The sequence below is a fragment of the Acomys minous genome, assembly GCF_964271855.1.
Source record: "Acomys minous genome assembly, chromosome: 12".
Taxonomy (NCBI): domain Eukaryota; kingdom Metazoa; phylum Chordata; class Mammalia; order Rodentia; family Muridae; genus Acomys; species Acomys minous.
Window position 1 is genome coordinate 100,556,108 of NC_140493.1, and position 20,923 is coordinate 100,577,030.

General features: G+C 36.4%; 1 protein-coding gene and 1 long non-coding RNA gene across 4 annotated transcripts in view; one reads left to right on the forward strand and one right to left on the reverse strand.

Moving 5' to 3' along the window:
• The window catches only part of CEP112 (centrosomal protein 112), a 391,861-nt gene that overhangs the window by 106,211 nt on the left and 264,727 nt on the right, over positions 1 to 20,923 (forward strand). The window lies entirely within an intron of this gene.
• The window catches only part of LOC311580134, a 28,314-nt gene continuing 22,804 nt past the window's right edge, over positions 15,414 to 20,923 (reverse strand). The window contains exon 3 of the long non-coding RNA XR_014773379.1: positions 15,414 to 16,537. This is a non-coding gene — a long non-coding RNA (uncharacterized lncRNA). The remainder of the gene's footprint in view (positions 16,538 to 20,923) is intronic.

Genomic DNA, 20,923 nt, shown 5'->3' on the forward strand with positions numbered 1-20,923 from the left:
ATGATTGTTTCATGGTTCTTGCTGTAGGTAGTTTATTGTATATATGTATAATAATGTAAATGTATATGTAAAAAATAAAAAATATTTCATAAAAAAGAATTGTGCTGTTTTGTTGGCCTAAGTATGATTTTTATTTTGCATCCCTCTGATGTAAAAACTTGCCTTGACTTCGCTCAAGCTTTTTTTCTTTAATAAATATCAATAAAGATAAAATAATCTTGTATTTAGACCATGTTCTGCCCTCTAAAGTCATTCTTTCTTCCTTTCATTTAATAAGGGCTTTTTCTTGTGCGCAGTAGATAGTAGAGGAGCCAGAGAAGGAAGAAGGCTGTGTCTGTAAGTTCATATGTTAGTATCTAACAAGTATAGAATAAGTCAAAGATTTTGAAAATACAAGGTGGTCAGAAAGATAAATTGCTAATAGCAGGCCTGTCAGAGAGGGGGAGCTCTTTACTTGCTTTCAGGGAGCATGGGGGAATGGGAAGCTCTCCTGGGTTTTGGTCTTGTCCTGTCTGGAGATCCTGCCTGCCGCGGCTGGTCTCATTTCCTTTCCGTCTGGGAGCTCTTACTCAGAATGCTTGTCTCCCATCTCTGCCTTATCTTTTCAGATATGCTGTTCCTTTTGTGTCTTAACCCTCACATCTCAGTCTTTTGAATTGCTCACAGAATTCCAGCCCAGAATTTTGTAACCACATAAATGTATTCTTGTTAACTAGAACACTGTACAATGATTAAGATGTAATGGGGAAATTGTGTGACTTTATTGTGACAGTATTTGTGCCAGAGACTTGAAGTCTGGGCAGTATATGAGAAGATGATGCTGAGCCTCTCTTTAAGCAGTTGAAATAACCAATTAAGTCTTTGTTTTCAATTTTAACTTGATATTTCGAAGTTATTCTTTTAAAAGTTCACATATTTGTCATCACATATTACTTACTTTTCTTGTCTCTGTGACAAATATCTGACAGAAACAACCCAAGAAAGGAAAGACCTATTGGTTCCTGGCTTTAGAGGTTCATTCCATTGCATCAGGGAGGTTTGGAAGAGCAGAGCCTGTCACTTGATGGCAGGTGAGGAAGTAAAGATGAGGATGCCTGTGTTCTTCTGCCTTCCCACCTTTCCCACTTGAAGTCTGCAGCTCCTCCAGTAATGGGTTGTTGCTGTTCCCATTCAGAGTATCTCTTCCCTATTCTATGGTCTCTGAAGATGCCCTTACAGATAGATGCACAGTACTCTTCATAGTTTTCTAGGTGACTCTCCATTCAGTGATACTGATAATGCAGATTTACCATCAGATACCAGTTAGTATTTCACTTGGAATGTTTTCTCTAGAGCGCTCACTTACCTGGTTTTAGGACCTAGAACTACTCTAGTATTGCTGACTACTACCATGTCTGCTTTTTTGTTCTTTATATGATTTGATCAGTTTTCTTTCCTGTCTTGTTTTTATTGTAGGAAGTAAATTCAATACCTTAACATAACTAAAAGCTATCTGAGACTATAACTGTAACTGTCATCAACTGTATGTGGCTTTTATTTTTCAATGATAAATAAAGAATATGGGAAACTCAGTAGACTAACAACTAGAAAATGACTGCATATAACAGAACAATTTAGTGTTACTGTTCCAAGGATGAACACTGCAGTACTATTGTTCCTTTTTGGAGCAGTTAAATTTTGTCAGCATAGAAAGGAACTTAGGCTTGATTCCTAAACCAAAAACAACTAGATAAATACATAGGTAAATGAAAATCTCTTTACAGACATAGATGCTATGTTTACTATATTTTCCTTTTCAATATTGCTGTCTTTATCAAATTCAAAGCTAAATTGTGGGTACTATAGAAGTAGTAGGTATGGTTTGAAGTAGTGTAGAAATTGAAGTATTCAGTGAGGTGTTTAATATCTTCTTTTCTATTAATTATTTTTTCAAATGTCTCCCTTGCAGTAAAGTTCAAAAGGTGATATAACACAAATTTATGCTATTTTAATTTCTTTGCATTTTTGAAAAGTACACATGAAATATATTTTATACTAACACTGCATAGACAAGTTCTATGATTTTCTGATAGTACTAGTAATTTAAAGTAGTAAATTATTTACCTAAGTGTGGAGCAAAGATGCATGGTACAAAAGAGCTCATTCTCTATGGTCCTATTTAAACATAACCTTAAAAGGATAAAAATCATGGTCTGAGGGAAAGAAGAACCATAATGGGGACAACATAAAATTGTGTACAAACATGCGTTTTTGTTGGACATAGTCCTCCATCAAGCTTTTAATGTAGAGTCAGGAAAGACACATAGAAGAATAGCCCTCCAGGTAGACCCTGGATCTGGCAGAACTTGACTATTCAATGGTGGTGTTTGCAGAGGGTCAACAGAAGTGAATGGGAGCCCTAGGGGAGAGTTAAGGAAGGCCTTTCTTCTCTTTTGCTCACCCACCTCCACTCTTGACCTGGCCACTGAGAGCACACTTTGCATGATCAACCTCATTGATTAAGGAGAATCTGTGACACAAGTGTTCTAAGTCATGCATCTGCATATTAACAAAGGATTGATTATAATTGAACAAGTGTTCCATTTAAAGAGACAACGTGACATTCTTAGTGGCTTAGTTAACTAAATTTATATACAAACACACACAAACACATACACATGTACAAAAGTATTCTCTCAAATCAAGGTTTCTGTATTTGTAGCGTTCTTGAAAATATAAATAATTATCATGTTAACTGCCCTTTTAAGTAAAATTTCAGTTACACTAGAGTTGGTATGACAATGTCTAAATGGGGCTATAAAGCAATTCAATGCAGAGTGTTCTCAAGTTATATTTCTAACTGAACCATGTGAAGCCTATTGTCAATGCTAATGTATTCAACTAATGTTTACATCTCACTGAAAGCCATTCTATGAAGTTGTATGTGTATGAACAAATTAGCTGACAATCTTCTTTGTCTCCTCTTTCTAGTTTTGTTTAAAGCTAGGAATTGAGATAGGTTTTGTATGTTACTTTTCCAGCAAACTGACATATAGATTTAAAAATTTCCACGCCTTCTCACTTAACATGTACAGTTTTATAATCTCCTAGTAAGAGGAAAACCAGAGTATTTACCCCTAGAGTTATTTTCAAAATAAGTTATATTTTTAAACATGATTGGAAAAGCTTTTCCGTAAAGCTGGTTTAAATCTCCTTTATCTCTGGTTGCTTGTTTGCTGTTTTGAGTCAACATTTATAATATTAGTAGGCAACAGGGATTAATCTTCAAATAGGAATGGCTTAAATATTAAAACTGTAAAGTTATGATGACAGTGTTTCTGTCCTTGTATTTATGAGGAACAAATGTTAACAGAATACTAAGTAATCATGTGGCTATTCAAAAGGGAGCTTTATTTCAATAGGCTTTTTAAAAATCAGGTTTTTTTCTTTGATATATTATTTCTTCTCTCACCTATTCTTATTCTGAGCAGTTTCCCCTCCTTCCTCTCCTCCCAGATACACTCTTCCTCCTTTCCCTTCATAACAGGCCTGTCAGGTATATCAACCAAACATGGCATAACAAGTCACAATAGGGCTAGGTGTATAACTCATAGCAAGGCTGGACAGTGCAGCCCAGTAGGAGGTAAAGGGTCCCAAGGCAGCCACTGCTCAACTGATAGGCGTCCCACAAGAAGACCAGGCTACACAGTGATAGCATATATGCAAAAGACCTTCGTCAGACCCACATAGGCCCCTGATTGTTGCTTCATTCTCTGTGAGCCCTGGTTAGTTGACTCTGTGGGCCGTGCTCTTTTGTTGTACTTGACCCCTCTGGCTCCCACAGCCCTTTCTCCCCCATTCCTCCTAGTGTTTGGCTGTGGGTCTCTGCATCTGCTCCTATTAGTTGCTGGATGAACTCTGGTCTACAAGTATACCAGAATATCACTAGAAATCATTTCATCGACTTCTTTTTTGGACACACTGGTCTATCCAGCCTGGCCAGTGTCAGGCATGGGCTCCCTCTTGTGCACTGGCTCTCAAGTTGACCTATCACTGGTTGGTCACTCCCTCAAGTTCTGTGTCACCTTTACCCCAGCACATCTTGCAGGCAGTACAAATTGTAGGTCAACAGTTTGTGTGACTGGATTGGAGCCCCCATCTCTGCACTGGAAGCCTCGCCTGGTTACAGAAGATGGCTTGCTCAGACTCCATATCCTCCGTTACTAGCATCCTTCACTAAGGTCATCCTTGTAGATGCCAGGGCATCTCCATTGCGTTAGATTTCTACTTTGCCCGTAAATTCCAGTTGTCTATCCCAGTGCCCTCTCCCTCCAGCCCCATCCTGATCCTTCCTGTTCCCATCCCACTCATCCTTCTTTTTAAGTGGAGCATTGCCTACTGGAAAAAATCGGATGCAGCTGCATTAAAAGCAGACAGCCTTTCAGTTCACCTAGGAGCTTGAAGCTTTAATTTTGATAGAAAGAGAGCCGTTAAATCAGTGTGGCATTAGGATTTTGAAGTATAGTGAAATAATAGTATAATTTTAATTTTAGTTTTAACTGTTGCCAGCATGACGAACCATGGGTTGATCATTTTGTCTGTGAGGTTGATGAATAGTGGCAAGGAAAGTATCAGCCACTGGGCCTTAGGTGTATGTCACCTTGTGTCTTAGTTTCTTTTCCAGTTGCTGTGAAAAATACCCTGGCAAAGCAACTTAATAGAGAAACGTAAGGGCTTATTTGGCTTACAATTCCAGGCTACAGCCCATCACTGCAGGGGAGTTAGGACTGCAGGGACTGGAGGTAGCTAGTTACATTCACGTTATATTACGTTTGCAATAAATGTAATCAATTACTATCATAGGGACAGTCAAGAGCACTGTGAATTAAGGCATTCTTGATGCTCATGTTCCTCTCGACTTTTCGTGTAGTCCCGGGGCCAGCCTGTGGAGATGGTGCCACCCACGGATTGGGCCTTTCCAACCCCATTAACCCAGTTAGGCCTCTACACATGGTGGTGAGGGGGTTCTTATCTACTAGGTGACCCCAAACTTTATCAGGCTGGCACTTACCACCAATATTCACACCCTCATAAGAAATTTTATTCTGATTTGAAAACAAACTTGTATTTCCTAAAAGTTCTCTTGGAGAAATAGAATAAATACTATCCCACTACAGTGTGAAAGTGGTCTATAATTTATAATTGATAAAGATGCCATGCTGATTCGACTGATTGAAACAGATTTAATGACTAATTGGGAGTATGTAACAAAAGCAATGTTTTTCTTTTATGCTTCTTAGATAGTTCTGTGTGTACGGTGTGCATGTTGGTGTGTCTGCATGTTCTATTATGGGGTGTGTGGGGTGTGTGTACATGCTGGTGCATGTGCACCCGTGGAAGCTCCTGTCAAGAGTTTTCCTTGATCACTGTCATGTTCACTGAGGCAGGACCTGGATGGAACATGCCCTTATGGCTGCTCTAGCTAGACAGCTTGTTCTGGGCATCCATTGTCTCTGCCTTCCGAGGCTGGAATTGCAGGTGGTGCCACTTCTGTCTGGCAGTTATGTGGGTGCTGTAGATCCACACTTAAGTCTCACACTCGTGTGGCAAGTGCTTTACCCACTGAGCTATGTCCCAGCTATTTCTAGTACTGTTATTACTAACATTAGTAACAGATATGATCTGTAAAGTATTGTTCAATCAAAATATGTCATTTTTCAGATCTAACTATAATGTTACTTCTTAATATAGATGAATTGGAAGTAAGAAGAAAGTATATGACAACTCTGAACAGTCATGTGGGATGCCACTTAAAGTTTCGCATTGACTCTTATTTTATTGTTGAATTACTGTAAGAGTTTATTATCACTGCCATTCTAACAGGAGGTTATGATCAAGTAGACTGTGCCAGGTGCTTGAGGGAACGTGGATGCTTACAGTGTCCACTGAGAAGCTGTCAGTGCATTTACTATTAGTAAAATTGAAACTTACGACTGCATCAAGTAGCGTAGATCCTGTTGTGTCCCTATAGTTCCCCTGGAGCATCTGCAGAGTGAGAACCTGTACCTCATGCACTACTCTTCCTCTTTGATTTTGTCCTAGATATTTGCAACAACCTCTCTAGTTTGAATTTAGAATCAAGCTTTGCAAAATTCCTGTAGGTTTTTTATTTGGTTTGTAGTACTTTTACTTTAATTTGAATATATAAACAAAAAATTTCATTATCTTTTAAAGTGAGTATCTTTCTTATTAGTTTATCTATCTTAATATTTTATTAAGCATTTATAACTTTTCCTATATTTTATATTTGTTTCATTGAGTTATGCTTAAGTGTATTATAGGTTTTATTATTATACTTTACCTTTAAAAAAACATTTTTTTAAATTTATGTATCCATCTGAATAGAACGTCAGTTAAATATTGAACTGCTGTATCTAGAAATTGTGTTTAATTTTATTTTCAAATTTTTAACATTGTAAATCAAGTTACGCTGAGTTTGTTTTGTGCACAATACTAACTACACAGTCAGCAAACGATTATAATTTTTTCTTTCAGTTTTTATTCTCTCTCTTTCCTCTCTCCTCTCTCTGTCTCTCTCTCTCTGCATGTCTCTGTCTCTCTCTGTATGTGTCTTAGCATTCTGCTTTGTTATACTATCCAGTAAACCATTTTCTGTCATCACAGGTATGGGCATCCTTGCCCATAGGCAACACTTGTGTCAAGAGACTCTGTTTGGCTAAAGGTTTTTGCTTGGCACATTGTGTCAGATAAAAGGTATGTTCATTCTTAGTTTGCTAAGAGGTTGCTTTTGTTGTGTCATACTGAAAATGACATCCATGGCCTCATGTGTACTTGATAAACATTTTACCCCTGTCCTGATAAGAATTTTTATATTTTTAAAATTCATTAATGGGAAAATGTTACAGCTCCTCAGAAACATTCTACTCATTGAAATAATTACAGAACATTGTGAACATAATATAAAATAATGTAATTTATAAAATAAGCCATATAAAGTACATAGATAGGCTTTCAAATGTTAGATTTACATTTCTTGGATAACTCCTAGTTGGTCACATTGAACAATTTTAAGAAATTGGCCTGGATCTGGTCTGCTAAAGTTTACCCAGGATTCTTGTGACTGTAATAGGTTGGCCTGTGTGGAGCTCCTCTTTTTCTCACAGAAGCTCCTTCTTTTCTGCTCTGTGGAACAGAAAGTGTCTCCTGATTCATGTCATCACTGTGCTCCAGTCTCTAGTGCACAGCCCTTTTCATGAGAATACTGTATTTTAGAGTTCCAGATTTAGTCTTCGATGAGCTTATTGCCCATTTACATATATTGTTGCCATTGGTGACCTCATTAAGTTCCCAGGCCAAGTACTATATCATGATACAGTTCACTTTTTTAGTTGGCGCAGATCCCTCTGTTGCACTCTAGAATCTGAGTTAATTTTGTATTCATGTTTTGAGGGTTTTCCAAAATATATTCTAAATATAATTCTTTTATTAAATATTTGAAAATATCTTCTTCTAATTTGGGACTGTTCATTTCATTTTTCGTAACTTGCATCCATGAAAGTTTATTTACATTCATTTATTTGGGTAGGGGAAGTGTGTGTGTGGCATGGCATGCATATGGCGATCATAAGGCCACCTGCTGGAGTTGCCCTCCTACTACGCATTGTGGCTTCAGAAGATGGAGCTCAGGTTATCAGACACCTTCACCCACTGAGCTTACACTGTGCCTTTCAAGAGCCTGGACTCTTGAACTTGATGCAATTCAGTTATTTGATTTTTTTTTCTTTAGGGAGTATAGGTCTGTTGTCATAGCAAGATATCAACTCTGATCACAAAAGTGTTCCCCTATGTTTTCTTCTGGAAATCATACAGCTTGGGTCTCATACTTAGATCTAATTGCTATGCTGACTTAACTTTTACATGGTGCAAGGTGCTATTTTGTGTTCATTTGGGGCTAATTTGTTTCTTGTGAGAAACTGAAGTCCTTTGCCTTTCTCTTTGGGAGTGATAATTTTTTTATCATTATGGTATCCATGGTAGCTGCTACTTTATTTTCTTTATTCTGTGATATAGTTAAGGCCAAAATGTAATTTACCTATAAGATGATTCATGAGTAAATTTATTTTTAACATTGATTTTCTACCTTTCTTTGCATTATTTTTGTGTTCGTTTTGTACCCCTTAATATTAAGCTTTTATATTTATGTTTTTTTTCTCCATGCCCTTCTTTGTATCTTTTCTCTAAGCAAATCTGAAGTGAGTTTATAACATCATTGACTCATATGTTAGCTCTTTACTGCTTCCATTATGACTGTTTATTTTGTCCACTAGTAATTTTTATTTTGTCCATTATGAATTTTTATTTTGTTCTCTGTTTTTTGCTTTTTAAATTTCCTTTCACAGTGCTGACACAGCTCTTTGAAAAGACTTTTTCTGTTATTATTTTTATCTCAGTTAATTTTCAGACCTTGCCTATTTCATACTGACTGTCTTCTTTCACTCATGTGCCTCACACCTTTTTTTAAATGTTTCATTAAGTGATTTTGATGGTGGACTTTCTTGAGTGCATGTCCAGGGTTGTTCTCCTCCCTGGACTCTGCAGTGGCTCTCGGGCTTCAGTTTTTATTTTACCTTTCATTGCTTCATCCTCAATAAAGCAACCCTCATCTGGTTTTAACGCTCTATTTATTTAGCACACGCTTGGCTCCTATAGTTTGTGCATCTTCCTGGGTTCTGTGCTATACATTTTGGGGAACATTGTCTTGCCTGGGCTTCATGTAGACTTATTTAATGTCTGGGCTCTTGTAAAAATCAACAACTGGATAGAAACACTGTTGAGTTGCCAGGAAGTCTGTTCTAGGAAAATCGCCTGCAGACCCTGTTTTACTCATAATGTGCCTTTTAGTAACTTGTAGCCTGAGTTTCGACTTTTCTGAATGAATGTGAATCCATAGTTCTCAGTGTTCCTTCAGCTCACGTTCTTGTCTGGTTTTGTGTCCATCTTTATTCGCTTAGTTGTAAAGTTTGCAGCACTCTGTATACAGTCACCAGCATTGCTCATCCTTTACTCTAATCCAGATGTTTCCCGGGACATCATCCTAGTAGAATCCCAGCTACCACATAGTTTAATATTTTAGATTCAGGATCTTTTATTTGAGAGTGATAGGAGATATCTTTCTAGCTCCAATTCTAATTCCTAAAGCAAATTTCATCTGCTTTCAGGTCTAGAAACACACATGGGCAGTTTTCTCAGTCTGCTTCTTGCCCCTGCATCTACTGGAGGCTTCTTTACTGAAACTTTTCATCAGCTTGCCAGCATGATTCAGTTTGCTGTTATCAGGGTGTTTCCCTGTATTTCTCCTTCTAGGTATTGCAGTGATCACTTGGGGAGACAATTTGTGAGATGCTAAGCAGATGTCATCTTTTTTATATGCAGCTAGAACTCATCTTTGCCCAGAATTTTTGGCTAGATTTTTGAAATGTGATTCGTCTACTCCCATGTTCTTTCTAATTGCACAGTGAAGTTCATGTTAAGTCAGCACCATCACTTTTGGAATCAATTTTTGTGGTTCGATGTAGATTCAATTATAGATTAGTTTGTGGCACTAAAATCTAGTTGCATGCTGACCTCTTCATGACTTTGAAACTTGATTTCTTAAAATAAAGAAGTCCTTGATCTCAGCTTGCTTTGTGGTCTTTTGCTTCTTTTTCAAGAGGATATGAGGAAGCGTGTGGCGCTGGGTGACCTCCTGAGCAGCGCTGCACGGTTAGCTTTCTGCAAAATTAATAAGTGAATCAAAGGCTGACTCACCATTTCCCAAATGACTTTCTTTTACTCCAGGAAAATCATCATATTCTCTGTTGCTACGAAGGTTCTTTGATTTTTCACACCATTGGATATATGCTTTATTAATATAATAGACCACAGCAACTCCTTCTGAGCTTTTATCTCTTTAAAAAATTGTTCTTGGCATTATTTGTTCACAGGGTGTATGGTGTACAGTGAAGCCGTTGTCATTGCTGTTAGAACGGTAGTTGGTCCTCCTCTGCCTCTCTGATCCTCTGTCTCTAATTACACATGAAACTGGTTCCTGTTCCGTTCTCTTGGATCCATGCCAAAATATTGTTTCTGATTTCATTAAGGTTCTTCTCTTAAACCTTTGGCTTCTGTGTCTTCTTAATTGAAGTTTTTTTATGTACCAGTCTTTCCACTTATTATTTACTTAATTCAATTATTGCATTTTTCTCTATTTTGAATTGTAGTGTAAGATGCTCCGTGAGTCTTTCATCTTCTTAGCATCTTTATGTGCAGAGCTCTCCCTCTGAGCGCCCTTTCTCAACATCTCTTCACCTTCTCCACCCTAGCTCTCCTCTTTTTGCTTTTAAAGTCAGTTTTCTTTAAAGTATTATTTTGCTCATTTTCCTCCACCTCATCTTTCACTCCTCGGTCCCATCTAGTCTGCCTTCTTTCTTCATGTCACAAAATCTGTCCTCCAGAGTTTCCAGAGGCTTCAGCATGGATTTTTTTTTTTTTTGCCTTTTTGTTATGGCCTTGCTCTTCTTGGGTTTTATGATCCATTTTCTTCTTTCCACTCAGTATTATCTGCATGTTGGTCATCTTCTCATCTCTCTCTAGATTATTTTCTAATACATCCCAGTAAGCACCGGCTGACTATCCATCCTTTGATGCCGTCAGTAACTCCCAAGGGTGCGTGTCAGCTTGTACCATTGGACTCATTTAGTTTATGGCACTTATTAGCAGAATATTTTGATTTATGTTTTCTGTTTGTAAAATTCTGTTTTGAAATTTGCTTTGTAGGATCACGCCTTTCCTGTGTTGTTTCTGTCTGTGCGCTGATCTTATGTTGCTGCTTCTGGAGTTCTATTTTCTTGTCTGTTTTAGAAGTTTCTCATCCATTCAAGCTTTTCAGCAGATGCTGCAAATTTCTGCACCTGAGCTTACTTTATTCTGAACGTAGATTTAGTTTGTACCATGCTGAACTAGCTGACAACATTGTAATATTGGGGGAGTACAAAAATAATTTCTGGACCTTTTGAGACAAGTTTTGTGAGTGTTGAGCTGTCACCTCATGGGGCCACATGTAGAGCTAGCTGCATAGTTCAGCGGCAGGGTCATAAAGGAAGTCAAAGTTGCTTTCAAAGAATCACTGTCATAAAGGTCACATTTTTTGTTGTTCAAAAAACAACTACACAAAAGTAACAATCAGCTAATAGTTTCATTTTTAATCCTCATGTTTGAGAACTTAAGAATTGACTTTAAAACAAGTTAAGTTAAAAGGGGAAACAAGTATAATAATCAAACATTTAAAAATGAGAAATTATAAAATTGTTATTCATCTAGTATGATTGACTATCTCTAAATTTCTTTCTAGACAGATATTAGATAAACTTTTGTTTCTAGTTAAAATATGAAGCCAAACATGAAAAATTACAAAGTAATGTGAAGGGTGTAGATCAGGCTGAGGAAATGACTCAGTGAGCACCAGGTATGCTGTGCAATCACTGGGACCTGAGATCAGATTTGTAGCACCCAAGTAAGAGCCAAGACCTTCTAGCAAGACCTTGTCTACCTCAAAGAAGATCATGAGCGTCAAAGACCCTCCTTATGGAGATGGCTTCAAATGTGGCAAACAAGCCACTGGACAAAATGTCCTCATTTCGGCCATTGACAGAATCCTGCCTAAAAATGGGCAAGTTCGTATGCAGGCAGAGTCAATGGCCAAACTCTGCCAAGATGGGGTAAGCAAGTCCTCAATAGTTCCTGCCTCACAAATATGTCTGTCAGATATATACTGGGCCAGAAGGGTGAAGATGATGCTCCAACATTATAGAGACTTTGGGGTGACTGTTCAGGCAACAAATTGTCTCTGTCATTTTTTTTTCACTTTGGAAGCTTCTAATCTGCACTTCCTGTTTACTCAGGTAATTAATTTTATTCCTTCTCAAATCTCTGATGGGGTTGAAAACCAGATAGTTTAGTTTTACAATTAAGCTTAGTTGTTTAGGGAGTAAGATGTTTTTAGTTCTAGATAGATATTTTAAGTTGACAGAGATGAGATATGATAGATACTGATTCACATTCAGAATTTTAGACTCACCAAGATAGGAAAGATGTTTTCGTCAAGGTTGCCAAATAAAAATAACCAAAACACTATGAATGTAACATTTATATAATCCCCGATTGTTTTGTGGTTCTTCTTGCTGTATGTAGTTTATTATGTGTGTGTGTTTAATAATATAAACATATATGTAAAAAATAATTAACTAACTAAATAAAACTAAACTAAAGGACAGCAGCAGTGGTCAGAGGATGGTAACATGGGGATCTCAGTGCTCACTGGTCAGCCATCCAGCCAAAACTGTAAGCTTCATGTGCAGTGATGAGAGTCCCTGACTTAGAAATTAACACAACTTCTGGCCTCCACATGCACATAAATGCAAAGGCGAGGCCCCTCCCCCCTTTCAGCAGCCAGTGAAATTGGAAACAGCGTAAAGAATCACCAAAAATAATTTGAGAAAAGAAAGAATGAATGAGTCAAGACTCCATGAGAGTAGTCAAGAAATGACCAAGAGGCAATACTTATATAGTAGAGGAATCAAAACAGCCCAGTGTCAGAGTTACATGCAAGGCACATGAAGGCTTTGCTTTATTCTTCTCGTTTTCATTGTTTGGGCCTGTAGATATTTGAATTTGGAACCCTGCTATACTTTCTTTAACTACAGTTTTAAAAAATTATTTATTTTATGTGTATGGGTGTTTTGCCTGGTCTGTGCACCACATGTGTACCTGGTGCTCTCCTAGGCCAGAAGAACATATTGGATCCCCTGGCACTAGTCATGAGCTACCATGTGGGTTTGGGAGTTAAACTAAGGTCCTCTGGAAGAGCATTCACTGCTCTTAACCATCTCTCCAACCACTCAGCTACAGTGTGGTTGTTTTTGTTGTTTACTCTTTACTAATTAATGTGAAATTTGTGTATTATAAATGATTTTAAACTGAACACTTTAGTAGTCACAGGATTGTATATCTACTGCTTTATATAGTCCCAATTAATTTTCAGAGCCACAAATAAAGCTCTGGGTTCATTATACAATTACTGTACATCATCCACCCTTCCAGTATTCTCCTAACCAAACACCTATGTGCTTGTGTGTGTGTGTGTGTGTGTGTGTGTGTGTGTGTGTGTGTGTGTGTGTTGATGTATGGCACAGTACAATCTATGATCTTTTGTGCCTGCTTTCATTAACTTAGCATGTTTACAAGTTTCATGTGCATTGTAGAATGAAGACATCTTAACTTGATTTGATGGGTGGATACTATTCCATTATGTACATATGCCATAATTCCTTTAGCCTTTACTGTTGATGGGCATTTGGATTAGTTCTACCTTTTAACCACTGTGAATAATACTACTATAAGTTATCAAAGACAGTTACTCTTTTCAATTCTTGGAGTATATGCTGAAGTGAGGAATTACTGGGAAAGCTGGTTCTTCTGGAACCTGGCTTCTGTTACTGTCTTGAAAACCATACTTGGGCAGTTGGCACAGCCATCTCTTTTTACTGTAGATAGAGCTACTGCAATAGCCCTCAAAAGAAAAATGTCACTGACAGTTATGTATGGGCTTTCCAGTCATTTGACAATGATACTTTTTCTAGTTTTCTTTATGTTTAACAACACAACCATAGATTGAAGTGTAGTTTCAAGCTCACAGCATTATAACTAGAAAATTACAGCTATGTAAATGGTTACATTCAGAACACACTAGCTCATATGCCAAATAGTTTCTAAATATAATTTTTCCCCAGTTTTGAAGATTGAACCTAGGGCTTCATGTGTACTGGCCAAGCACTTTACCACTGAGCCACATGCCTGTCACAGGTTATTTTATACATAGTGTAATTTACACAGAAGTTGTAAGCACACTCCTGTCCAGACATGGAGAGTACATGGTGTGTGTAGAACTAGAAGATGAGCCTAGCCAGAGGAAAAGCACATAGAACCGGTGGCCCTGACTCCACAGCAGGGCAGTGGCTGAGGAAAGCTGGCAGACTGGCAGGTGAATGACCTGACACTGCAGAAAGACTGACTTTCCTTAGTAGCTTTGGCAATAAGCTAAGGTTTGAAAGAAGGGCTGGAAATAAGCTAGTGGAGGAGAGAGCTGTCCCATCAAAAGGAATTAATATTTCGAGAACACAAGTTTGACGACATGTTAATGTCCAGGCAAGAGGTCAGTAGTATAGCAAACACACATGACCACCTGGAGGAAAGCTTTTGTCAGATCATTATAAACAATAGATTAAAACATATTAAGTGCGTCTAGCATTGGAAAACATGCTTTTATTTCTTCATTGAATTTCCTTTATTGTTTCCTAAATCATAGTTCTTGAAGTTTCGTGTCATGAAAGTTAATGAGGTCTCTTTACAATTGGTAACTGTTAAATTTTAATCCTCTAATTTTTATTACTTGATATAAAATTTATTTATTTTAATTGTAGAATACACAAATGTCAAGGAACTTTGAAGAAACTCCAAGTAATTTGAACCATATATCTCTGTTCTTAGTGAAAAATGAAAACACCCCAAAGGAGGTTTTATGTGGAGTAAAGTAAGTCTGGAAATGGTCTATACTGAGACCTAATGGCCTTTTGATGTCTGCTTCTTTGATTTTGCCTTTTCTTTTTAAAGGGGTGCTATGTGATTATAATTAGAAACATTTCAAGTTCTTTACTTGGAAAGCTAATTGTTCTCTAGCTCACGCCATTATGACTAATCATGTACTTAAATGGTAGTAGAGTTTGAAATGATTACTAAGGAGATCTCCCATGTTTAGCAAGAATGCTGCAGTTCTTTATGGAAGTTTTATCTTGTCTGTAATGTGTACTCATTTATTTTGCATGTTGTGGCTATCTCTCTTGTGTGTATGTAGTATTATCAAACAGGTTTTATTTTTAATAATTTTTAAGTAATTTGTTTGATTATTATGGTTTGCTTTTATGTAACGAGAATTAAGTGTATTTTAAGTTTGATACTAAACCTAAATTACTAGAAGGCATTAATGAGAATGTACGTAATAGATGAGTTATAGTTACTCAACTATATTTTGTTTCTATTGATATAATCATTTGTATTATCTTGAGAAAACTTATCCATATAACTTAGTAAATTCCCAAAGTCCAAGCATAATTTTCTTCTTCCAAATAGCTTTCTTGAATATCAGTGTGGGGGTAAGGTGGAACGCAGCTGTTCTCTCTTCTCCACTCTGCTGGAGCATCTGAAACCAGTTTAGACCCAGAGCAGTCAAAGCTTTCAGTTTATTGTAGCCATTCCTTAGCTCCAGTGAGCATGCTGACTTAACCCTCCCTCCCCAAAGCACTATGTGAAGCTTGCAGACGCGAGCAATATGTGGCCACCTTGCTTCAAGCAGAGAAAGAATTTCTTTTCTGTTAAGTGGTTCTCTGTGGGAGTGTCGTCATAGAGCGCAGCATCTCTTCTCACGAGAGCACATTGCTTTGAATGTGTGTCATGGAGTCTGATGGTCAGGGAACTTCTTATGACAGAGACATTTGTGACACTAATCCACACTATAAGTTTAATGTGTAACACCAGATTTCTCTTAGGCTTATTGGGTGCTTTCTTTGGAATTGAGAAAACTCATTTTAAAGCACTGTGTATCTTTAGCTTCCTGAATTTTATTACAATTACAGTTTCACTTTACAGTGAAATGTGGTGAAAGAAACTTGATTGAGGGAGTAAAATCAGCTAACAGTGTGAAGCCTTTTTCATTTACTGTAAACAATGGCTTGGTGCTGGGTCTCTTAGCTTGTCTTCAAAAGACGTGTTTGAGGATATGTGGCATTGTGTGCTGTGAGATATGGAGGTTCAGAGACGACGCAGCTTGACCAGCAGCCCGTGACTAACCTGTTACTGCGCCGAGTCAACTGGGCTGCTGAGTCTAAACCCATGCTCTTATCCAGAAAATAGTATGGAGTTTACCTTTTCTGTCACCAAAGTGGGGTTTCTTGTTTGCCTGTTGTTGTTGTTGTTGGAGTAGACAGGGTTTCCCCTTGTATCCTTGACTTCTTTGGAACTTGTTATGTTGCCCAGTTGACTTATCTTGCAAATTATCTTCCTGCCCTGGCCTTAGGAGTACTGGGCTTTATTCTAGCTGAGTTACCACTCTTGGCTTGGCAAAGCAGCCCTCCTTTGGTACTTTCTAAATGTACCAAATTATTCATAAGTATGTCCGTTAACCTCAAGTCTGTTGTACCCCAGAAACCTTGCCCACTGCGTTCTGCTACAGGACACTTCTTTTCATCTTATGCTTATTGGGCCTAGGTTGGTTTTCTAATCCAAAGGGGTCCAGGTCATTCTTCTCTGAGGTCCAAGAGCTTATGTTCTACAGCTGATGAAGGTGCTAGGACTTCCAGCTGTGCATGGGTTTGACTCAGACGTCTCTGTTGTTAACCACCATGCTATTACTCCTCCTCTTTACCATGGAAATTTGGGATCTAAAAAACTGATAAAGCAAACAAATTTAGAAGCTGAAAACCTGTTAGATATTATTCTTTGTGGCAAAATAGAGAACTTTGGGGAGACTGGAGTTATCTGGGCTCATGGTTTGAGGCTACAGGTCATAGCAGTGGGCACAAACACGAGGCTACCTGCTAACGTCTGGGTAGAACAAGTAGCAGAGAAAGGGAACTCCAGTGTTCTGCTTCCTCCTTTTCCATTTTTATTTGCCCAGCCAGATTAAAGTTGAGTCCTCCCTCCCTATTTGAGCCTCTTCAAGAAGGTCCTTACGAGTGTTGTCAGCAGTTTCTCCTAGGAGATTATAAGTCTTGTCACACTGTAGTGAAAACTTACTTTCCCAGTTACAATGCTGAAAATTCATTAGTCAACAGCCAATATGGACTATATTCAAACTGAAGGTTTTAGTAGTGATATTGACCTGGGAAAATGCAGAGGGAAGTAGAGATTCTATAAGAAATGTAGCTGTAAGTAGGAAGCCCAGTGCATTCCTGTCCCATGTCAAGAAAGAGCCTTCTTTGGGACCTTGCATCTTCTTAACTAATATACAGGCATTTTATTCAGTTATTATGAGTTTGGGAATTCATTAGTTAAAAGTGAAATTTAAAATAGATTAACTATGGTCTAAAGACTGTAATTGCCACATGTATTACTTTTTAAAGGGAGACTTTTTTCTTGGAATGAGAGTGAACTTTAATATTCGTCCTTATCAAAATTACCACAAGTTATTACTGACAAAGTCTGAATTTGTAAAGAAATGGCTTAATTCTGTAGGAATTTTAAATTAGATCATTTGTAATTAAAATTAATGTATTGCCACCTTATTAGGAACATGTTGGTATTTTGTTTCTCCAGCAGTAATAAACTCTTCAAACTTATGTGAAATCTGAAACTTTTATAATTTTTTTGACTTGGAAAAGATTAGAGGATAATATGTAACATCCTTTTTTTCGCTAGTTAAAATTAGAACTAATTTGGGAAAACAGGAAGTCAGGAAACCTCTTCACATGAGATTAAGTGTACTCACTGGGCCACATTCAGAGCTTTCTCCCAGAAGACTATGCAAAGTAAAAAGAGGGGTGTTCTGATGACATCCAGTCCTGAACAGACAGGAAAGGAGCTGAGCACACAGTTCCTCTTATTTCTTCCAGAGTGTTTAAAAAGAAAGAGAGGGAACTTTTCTTGTTGAAGCAATCAAAGTGCTTATTGAGGCGATTTATGGAATGTGGGAAAATGCAACTCTTCAGCACACATGTTCATATTTAACTGTTAATGTTTTATAATTATTCATATATTTTGATAAAAAGAATATCATTAGGCTATATCTTTTCTTTTTCTCCAGAAATAAACATCTTACTTCTTCACATTTTATAAATCTGCCTCGTGTGTGAATATTACCTAGATTAATCTTGACTTGAATCCTTTTAAATTTATTGAGACTTGTTTTATTTCCCAGAGTACAGTTCATCTTAATTAATAGTGTGTATACTCTTGAAATGATCATTCATTCTGTTGTGTTATGGCAGAACTGTTTATGAATGTTATGAATGTTGGGTTTCCTTTCAATCTGTTTCTCTCTGTCTTATTTTTTCAGTGAATTATTAGTAATTAAAGGATATTTAAATTGACTGTTCTAATTATGTATGTGTTTATAGTTCTGTAAGTTTTGTGTTTCTTGTGTTTTAAACTTTTGTTTCTTATTGACAAACTCAATTCCTTAAGTATTATGAAATGACTTCGATTTTGACAATATTTTGTTCTGAAATGTACTTTTTGTGCTATTAATATAATCGTTCTACCTGTTTTCTTTTTTAATTTTAATTTTATTGATTTATTCAGATTACAACTAAATTGGTATCCCATCACTTGTTTTACCTGGTTTCTTAATGTTGATTTTTTAAAAAAAATACATAGTTTCACTTTTAGCCTACTGGAATCTTTTTGTCTATTCATCGTAAAAAGTTGATTAATGCCTTTTCAATCATTTTAGACAGCCAATGCCTTTTATTTAGTATATTTAGACCATTTATATTTAGTGTCACTAATAATTTTAAATATGGATATTTATATTTATTCTATCTGCCTGGTTCTAGCTTTTTTTCTTTTTCTTTAATAGATTAACTGTAGCCTATATTCACTAATTCGAACTTTGGAAGTAAGAATTTATGATAACTTTGACAGAGAGGGATATTAAAATAAACTTTCATCATGCCATTAAAAAAGTCTTTTAAAAAGAAGTACTGCACATGGCAATTATCAAATATAGGCCACAGTTAATTTACTAAAGAAAAAAGGAAAAATATAATTTACTTTGGGATTGATTAAATAGTGTTTTTAATCTTCTCTATCAGTTATTTGCTGCTTTAGAAGTTACTTTATGACTTAGCTTACATATTTCAAAGTTGTTACAATATATCCTCAAGTGATGTTACACTAGTTCATGTATAAATATAGGATGGGTTATTGCACATTTATTTTTCTCTATTATGTGTTATTCTTGTTATACATTTTACCTTTATACATTATAAAGCCATCACTCTGCCTTAGTATCATTTTAAGTGAATTATTTTTAAAGATACTTAATTATATAAATGAATCTCAAATCTGGCCCATATAATTACAAATCTTAATAATATTCTTATATTTCTACTATCTGTATTCTTTCAACCTGGAAGACTTCCTTTTTTATTTGTTTTTTGTTTGTTTGTTTGTTTTGTTTTTTTGTTTCCAGGAGTGCGGGTCTCTTAATGATAGTCTTTAGTCTTCTGTGTATTTTGAAAATCTTTACTTTGCCTGTGATTTTAAAAGATGCTTTTGTCAGTTATGGAATTCTAAGTTGACAGGCTGTACTTTTAAGACAGCATTTGAAAATTTATTGCTTATGTGTCTTCTTTCATTCTTTGCCATGGAAAGTCTGGTATCACCTTTCTCTGGCTATTGTTTAACATTTTTATTTATTATTGCTTTTGGGAAATTTGATTATCATGTAACTTTTTGTATTTTCCTGTATGTTGCCTGTGTTTATAGTTCTTGAATCTATAGGTTTGTAAATTTTGCTAAGTTAAAAAAGTGTTTTGCTATTATTTTTTCAAATATGTATATTCTTATCTCTTTTTTTCTTTCATGTATTCTAAATATAGAGATATTAGGTTGCTGATGATTGTCATGGAGTTTGAGTCTTTCCTTCGCTGTGCCTCCATGCATCACCACTGGCATTTTCATTAGTGGTGTGTAACATGTTTTTAATCCTATGTATTGTGCTTTTTGCTGCATGTTCAACCTCATCTCTAGAATTTCAGTATAGCAAGGTAATTCTTAAAGAGTGCAGACTTGCTGTCTGTTCTGCATGCCTCACCCAGTCTGGCTGATGTTTCCTCCTTGAGCTAACCTGTCTTTCCTTCCTCCATTGTTCACCTTACTGTCCTGTATGGTAGAATGCTGACATTTCTTTATTCCTCAGTCCTTCTTCTCCTTAAGTTAACTTTATTACCAATTTCTTGTGGGCTAACTCTTTGAAGTTTTGTCTCTATATTTGTATTTATTAATTTAAATCAACCTAAACAATTATAGTTAATATGCATTTATTAAGCCCATAATAGCTTATTTTATTAATTCAATGCATTTCCCCACTGAAAGCTAGTAACCTCATGTGACTGGTTTAGAAGTGCTTTCTCAATGTTTAGTATTATACCCAGTATTTGATGAGTACTCAATACATTAATGAGAAATTAATTAATAAACAAAGGGTTTCAGATTAACTACCGGGCTCATCATTGTGCATTATACTATGTCAAATTTGGAAGATACATTTGTAAGTTTCAATTATGTGTTAAAATAATTACTCCTTACAGTTATTAAAATTAAATGAAATCATATATAGACTGCCCTAAAATGTAATGAGCGTAGTAGGCTGTCTCTAAGTGCTCGCCATTTGGTTACATTGTCACTGTTACAGGTTGTGGGAATACCATCCATTCAAAGTACTATAAAATATCTGTTGTCACTCTGAAATCATTTAACATCACTTAAAAATCATACTTAATAAGCTGAAAACTTCCCTCATGATAAATATTGCATTTGTATTTGATAAATAAGGAGAAAATATGCCTACTTAAAAATTTGATCTATTTGTGCATAGTGATGAACATAAGTGAGAATATTTTTTAGCTACTTTGAAATATTCAAGTGCCCAGGGACAAGGCATAGATGATGTTTTTGAAGGGAATAAATATTTCAGCTTCACATTTCAGCCTTTTTTCTTCATTCCTTTGATCTGGCTTTGGTTTGCTTGTCATTCCGCTTGAATGACTTCACACTGTCTTTCTTCTTTCCCTGGTAACAAGAAATGGCTCTGTGCCTAGTCCAAAAGATGTAG